Below are 7,541 nucleotides of genomic sequence, written 5' to 3' on the forward strand. Positions count from 1 at the left end.
GGAAAGAGACAATAGGCTTGAAAAAGGGCAGAACACAGGGTGGTCCAGATGCCCAGCTTCTTCCCACATCGTGACACATAGCTGTTTGGGAGAAGTTTTGCAAATGTGATCCTAAAATACACCCCAACGTCAAGGAACATTCTTTCTATCATGACGAAGCACAGAATAATACATGTCCTATGGTAAGTGCCTGTAGCAGAAGCCCGAGATATTTAACACTGTGACTGCTCAGTTACATTACAGTCGAGCTTTCCTAATATTTTATTTTTTATGTGTAAAACGAGCCTTGGGTGAATATTGTATTCCTTGGGTAGGGAAGAGAAGAATTCCAAGGATTCATTAAAATTTATTTTGTTTCTTCTGTTTTCAGGGAATGGTTATGTCATGCTCGCGGAGCACACAGAGTTAGATGAAGACGTATTTTTAAGCCCTCCAGAAGCTTAATATCTAGGAACCTTCATTTACTCATTTTTAATACGGAACTAGTTATATCTGCCCCCAGTCAATCTGAGAAGAATCTACGAAATAGGATTTGTAAGATAGTTATCCCCGTGCATGGCACGTATGTAGGCTCATAATAAATGTCGCTCACCTTATTTTATAATCTCATGAGAGAGGCACATATGGAAGCAACTATTTAAAATCCAAGGCAAAGAGTGTAATCAAGGACTAGAGATACAAGTAAAATATAGAGAGGCATTCTGAGCTAAATATTGAGAAATGAGCAAGTGGTATTTGGATTGAACATTAGAAGATGAAATGGCCTTTTATATAAGATGAGAAAGGTATTTTCCCAGAAGTCTGTGTAACTGAAGTGTATCGCTTGAGTGTGGAAAGAAACACTTCCTGGCTCAGTTAGATACTGTTGTGTCATTTGTTAACATTATCAAATCTTTTCCATGTGGCTCTGCTTCCTATTCAAAAATAGATTAAAACGAGAAACGGAGATTCTAATTCCCAGCGCATTCTCGTAATTTGTCTCTTCCACGAATACTAATGGCTACAGGGTGTTAAGTCTCTGTATAGTGACTACTCGGTGACTCATTCTTCTTCTCTGAAGAACGGAAACTGCCATGAGTTTCTCAGGGATGGAGAGAGGAAGGACATAATTTTATCAAAGAGATTCTGGGGAAAAGAGAATGATACCCAAGTAGATAGAGAACCAGTGCCCTCTCAGGCACACAGTTTTGCTACAACAGACAAGAATGTGTAGCAGAGATTGTATGTGAACTACAGCTGCACACATGACTAGAGGAAGTCCCTAACCCAGTGATATGCACACGGGTGTTGATGGCACCCAAATCACTGCGGACAAGCTGCAAGTTCTCACCAAGGCCGTCCATGGGCAGGGCTATTGTGTGCTGTGAAACTCTCTCTTCTCAAGTGGGCATTGTCATTTTGGGAATGTCAGAAAAGCTGAATAAATGCATGTTCCTCAGTTGAGTACACAGTACCCATCATGATCTAGTCCAGCCATATTTCCCTCTCACTGATCCTTTCCCCACCCCTCCTGAACTGCTCCTGTATGCTCTTCAATGCCTCCTTGCCTTTGACATGCTGTGTCTTCCACTGGAACATCCTTCCCCAACTGCTTTACTTTGAGGATGTTTCAAAACTCAGTGTAGAGATAAATCAACTAATCCTCCCTCTAGCCTAGGTTAGATGGCTCTCAAATAACGTGTACCTACCTCAGTCATGGGACTCATGCCGTTAGATTATAACAGCCCTGTTCCTCCTCTCTTTTTCACATTTGACTATAAGCTCTTCAAGAGCAGGGACTAGCTATGTAGGTCCCCTCTGCCTAGCATTGTAAATAGTCTGCTCAAATAAATGTCATGGAACAAATGAATCAATGAATTATTTACAATATGGGCAGATTCACATGGAACAGAGGCAAGAGGGCCCAACAGACTCTTATTCCCAAAGAGTTCTATTTTCGCCCTACAGATTGGTTGACCTAGTCTAGTCCCCAGGAGACTATTGTTCACTACTTTGTCCCTAGCCCACCGTTGTCACCAGGAGGGAGATCTGTATGCAGAAAGAATTAGTTATCCATTGAAAGGTGAGATCGGAGGAACAGAGCCAGATCTGTTACATACCAAATTTCACCCCCCATTCCTGACCAGCTCTTTCAAATTCAAGAACAAGCCCCAGAGATCCCCACTGTGGCAGAGACTTCTAGTTATTCATAAAACTTGTTTCCTCGCCTTCCTAAGACACATAGATAAACTATATTTCCAGATTTCCTTTCAATTAAATGTGGTCACATTCTAGCCAATGAAATGTCACTCCTGTGTCTGGTCCATAATCCCACCCACGCAGTTCTCCTCGGTCCTTCGCACTTCTGCTGATTTACTGGTAAACCAAGCTTCCAGGGAAGCCAAGATGATAGAGCCATCAGATGGAAAGATTCTTCTATTACTGCTTGAAAGAGAGCCAACCCCTTGAGAAAGATATTAATTTCCATTTTGTTAAGCCACTGAAAACGTCTATGTCTTTTCTATTACAGCAGCTATTGTTACCCTAATAACAATATCCTCTACTTGCACGTGTGTCACCCTTGATCTCATGCCACTATTCATCAGTTGGCCACTGGAGATAGAAGTCAGTAGCAGCATGGCCAGGTGAGAAACGCATGCTTGGTTGGGAAATGGGCAGCACTAGGAACTAATTTCACCTGTTCCTCTCATTTGGTAACGAGCAATGCCAACAGAGAAGTCCTAGATCCTCCCATCCTTCCTCAGTGTCAGGGAGGTCTTAGATTAGTCACGCTTTCTGTTGTGAGCTCTCCCCTCACTAGCAAGAGGCATCCAGCTTAGTGGATAAGACTCAGACCTCAAAGAAAGTGAGACCTGGGTTGGAATTCGGCTTTGCCACTTAGTAACTCTGGCCCTGGTGTGAGCCAGCTTTGCTCACTCTTTATTATATCAGTTAAACACATACACACTATTTAGAATATTAGAACTGCTCAGTGATTAGTACCCATTCTTACTCTTTCATATGAAATACAAATACCTTCAAGATTTCTATCATTTATATATTTCTTTTTCAAAAGTACATGATCAGCACAAAAAATACACAAACAGAAATATCCAGTCCCTGCCCTCGGAAGAGGCTACTAACATCCTTTTGGCTTTTTTCTATTTCTCTGCTTTCCTCCTTTCGATAGATAGAACTGAGAACAAAGCCCTCTCCCTGCCTGTCTTGGGATCCATTTGGGTTGTGAAAGGTGAAAGGTCAGCCCAGAGAGCACCAGGCAACAGAGGGTCCCTCGGAGCCAGAGCTGCTGTCTATGTAATCGGATCTGACCACAGAGAATGTGACTAAGCGAAACCCCATCTGCTGCGAGGTTTCCCTGTATTCCCAGGAGGGACCGGAGCAGGATATGAGGCGGCGGCGGCGAGGTGAGGGTCTACACGGAAATGGTGAGCCCCCTCATGTGTAATGTGTCTCACCGCAGGCCTGCGTGGGTCTCCCCCAGCATGACATCATCCCAGAGCTCACCCGGGCTCAGGTCCACACACACTGCTCCCTCCACGCTTCAGGGATCTTGGGCTGTGCATGTGTGTGAGCATGCATGAGCATGGTGTGTTTGTGTGTCTGTGTGTGCGTGCGTGTGTGCGTGTGCGCATGCACATGTGTGCGTGATGCTGGAGGATATAAACCAGGGTATCTCAGTATCGGCACTATCTGTGCTGGATGAATCTTTGTTATAGGGGGCTGTCCTGTGCGTTGTAGGAAATCCCACAGCATCCCTGGCCTCTGAACCCACTAGTTGCCAGCACCACTCCCTCTCCAAAAATGTCTCCAGTCATTTCCAAATGCTCCTGGGTGGCAAAAACTCCCCCAGTTGAGAACCACTGGCATAAACTGGAGAGTGAAACAAATCAGACCCCTTCGTATTAAAGGCAAGGGGAAAGAATTCAGGTCAAAAATAAAAGACAGTAAGTATTCCAACACCATATCTAGTTTTAGAAATGAACTAAAAGCTGGGGAGGTAGATTCATTTGATAGTTCAGATGAAATTTGTTTAATAAAGAGGAAAGTTTAAAACTAATAATAATTGCCAACTATTTAGCACTTTCTATGTCCTAAGCATGCACGATACTAAGCACTTTATCTCACTGATTCCTAACGCCAGACTTGAATGTAGGTGTTCTGATCCCCATTTCACAGATGAGAACACTGAGGCTCAGTGTTCTCATCTGTGAAACAGTCTTGCCCAGGAGCATACAGCTTGTATGTAACTAAGTTGGGATTTGAACTCGGGTCTGCAGGAGTTAAAGTCCAAACTCAGAGCAATTGGGTTATCTTAGTTCATTATTTGGAGTCTGTATGCAACACATAAAAATTTCAAAGTCTGTGATTTAAACCAATGAGTATTTAATGAGAATTACGTTCAGCATCAGCGCAGACAGAAGGTGGGTGGATGTGAGTGGAAAAATCAGACTTTCCATGTCTTTACTTAAATAAGACTAATCCACATTTTTAAATCAACATGAGATAGTACACAATTAACCCCTAAATTGGTGGTATGTGTTAAAGGCAGATAAAGTAAAAAGTATGCTGAAGAGCAAGGATATGTTTAAATGACTGCATTTCTAATCATCCATTCCTGAATGGGGCAGCCCATATCCCATAAGGCTCCTTGGTGAGGAGTTGGAGTTGAATGCATGTACTTGTCATTGGATGATTCTGGGTTCTAATAGCAGCTCTGACACTTACCGACTATGTGGCTTTGGGCAAAGCACTTTACAGTTGGGAGCCTCAGCTAACTCCTCAGCAAAATAGATATCGAAACACTCTCCAGGTATTGGGAACCAGTGTAGAGTGTCTCATAGCTAGTTGACTTTTCTCATACTCATACTCATACTCATTACTGTTTGTAATTATATGCTTATTTGTGTCTCTATGTGTTTAATGAATGTCTCATCCATGAGTCTGAAAGTTCTATGAGAGTGGGGACTGTGCCTATTTTATTCGTTGCCTCTCCAGCACCTGATGTAGTAGGCACATAGTAGAAACTCATTTAAAATACGTTGAGAGACTGTAAAATGGTAATGAGCTCTTTCTCTCTGCATTTTTCTAAGGTAATGAATTTCTTGACACTGAAAGTATTCAAACAATGGAAAAAACAGATTCTCTATCCCTCTGCATCTCTATCATACAGATCCCTCTTATAGTGACTTTCACTACGGCACATATCACATTGTTTTGTAATTACCTGTTTCTGTGCCTATCTCCCCCATAGGGCTATAAACTCCTTCAGTGCTGATGAATCACTTTATAATCCCTGTGACTTGATCCCATCACCTGTACCCAAGGTATGATATATGTCCAAGTCCAATAAATATTTGTAAAGTAAAGACATTGCTGCCTTAGAGGGCATTTGTTGACCAAATTTGAACTCAGAAAAAATTATCTCTCTAATATCTTCCAACTCATCAGTTCTAGGAGTTAGTAACTCTAACAGCTGCCAGTTCTGCTCACACGACAGCCACCAATCAGAGCGAAAGATTGAGGTTGTTATTTTTATTGTTCTAGACAATAATAATTTTGTACTGAATTAAATTGGCCACTTTTAGAAGGAAAAATTGTCAGCCAGATTTTTCATATTTACACTTGCACTTCAAAGATGATTAGATTCAATCATTCACCAAGCCAATAACTATAGAGTACATATTATGTGCCAGCCACATAGTAAATGCTGGCTACTTACTATTGGGTCAAGGTACTGCTTAAATCCTGCTGGGTCATTCAACACCTAGGGAATGACTGAGACATTAGGGAACCTTCTCAGTTACCCAGAGGAAACCTGATATTCCTCTTGGATTGTTTGAGTTAGCATAAAAGGCTCAGAAGTCTCAGAGAAAGCTCAGAGACAAACTCTTCAGCCTCTAGTCTTGGCAGCTTTGGAGAAGGGAACATCTGTACACAAAGAAAATAGTTAATTAAGCCATAGGTACCTCCTAGCCAGAGGATGACCTCTAAAGCAGAATGCTGAGGCATTGAAAAGTTGGCATACTTGTAGGTCTCCTCTCTCCAACCATCATGCAACTTCCCTGAAAACAGGAAAATCTATTTCTTCATTTGCAATTATTCTCCATGGGAAGGAAGAAGGAAACTAGCATTTTCTGTGGCTAGCCATAAGCTGGTAGCTTTATGTTTATTGCCCCGTAGTGCGTATAATAGTCTACCGTATTAGAGGATAAGAAACATTCATTTCTTTCTTTTTATTTCTGTCAACCATGCTATTCTGTTCTAAGTCCTCATCCAAGCAACTGGTAATTGATAAAATTTTTAAAAATAAAAATAGAATAAAAGTAGCTGTGTAATTAGTAAAATTGAATCTAAACTGTGTTGGGGAGTTATTCCCTTTGCCTACTGGTTTTTTTAGGAGTCCAAGAGTCTCTTACATGACCCGAAACATCTGGAAACCAGTTGCGAGCCACATTCTTCTCTGTCCGTGGCAGATATCCTCATTGTTCAACCCTGCATCCCTAGAAGTGAGTGGCTCTGCTCCTTCAATACCCAACTATGGTGTCTTAACAAGGCCCAGAGCCTGCTCAGGCGCGGCCATAACGAGGTGAGGTCTCCGCACCTCCTGGAGCACTGCCCTGGAAGAGGCTGTTCTTCCTCACTTCTCACTAAACAACTCTTACAAATTCTCCCCCGTCTTTAACACTCCCATTGTATGTCTATTAAGTTAGTTCTGCCCAGGATCGAGAGTGTTACAGTGTGATTTTTTGGTCTAAGTTGCGATCTTATATATTAGGCAGTTGTCATCATTCCCATGTCCCTACATACTTACTAAATAAGCATTATTCAAATGCAGCACTATTGACATTTGGGCCAAATAATTCTTTGTTATGGGAGACTATCCTATGCACCATGGATTTTTAGTAGCTCTGCTCACTTAATGCCAGAAGCATCCCTCAAATTGTGATGACCAAAATGGAGAAATATTGCCAATATTCCCTGGAGGGTAAAATCACCCCTGGTCGAGAACCATTGCCCTAGAAGTAAGCCCAAGAGGAAAGGGACTGTGTCTGTCATATTTGCAGCTGTGCTCCCAATATCCGCTAGTGCAGAGTCTGTGTATCCCATCCATATGCATGGAATGAAGAAATGAAGAAACGGTTGAGTGAGTTTGTCAATGAAACTATTACTATGCCCTTTTCCTTTCTTCTCCCCTGTTTTTTCAACAGGGTAAGTGAAGCAGTAAAATACACTCTTTAGAGAAACAAGGTGAACAGGATCCTGCACAAGATGAAAAGAGATCTGGATTCTAATTCCACATTCGATGCCTCAGTTTGAGGTTAATAAGAGTGTCTATCCATAGATTAATTATGAAGATCAAATGAAGTTAATATGTGTAATACGCTAAAAAAGGCTTTCAATACACTGAAAGTGCTCAATAAAAATTAGCAATCACAATTTATAGCAGATCCCCAGTGGCAGAAGTAAAATTCCTCTCCCCTATGAAGGGCCCTTCGAAAGCAGCCAACCACTCACATACTTGCCTAGGTGTGGACTCACAA

General features: G+C 41.9%; 1 long non-coding RNA gene across 1 annotated transcript; it reads left to right on the forward strand.

Moving 5' to 3' along the window:
• The first annotated feature begins 6 nt into the window (after positions 1–6).
• LOC112484036 lies at positions 7–3,530 on the forward strand. Its single transcript, XR_003047873.1, has 3 exons — positions 7–182; positions 2,510–2,624; positions 3,170–3,530. It is a non-coding gene; the product is annotated as an uncharacterized LOC112484036 (long non-coding RNA).
• Positions 3,531–7,541: the final 4,011 nt, after the last annotated feature.

This window comes from Pteropus alecto, unplaced genomic scaffold, assembly GCF_000325575.1.
Source record: "Pteropus alecto unplaced genomic scaffold, ASM32557v1 scaffold226, whole genome shotgun sequence".
NCBI classification, from domain to species: domain Eukaryota; kingdom Metazoa; phylum Chordata; class Mammalia; order Chiroptera; family Pteropodidae; genus Pteropus; species Pteropus alecto.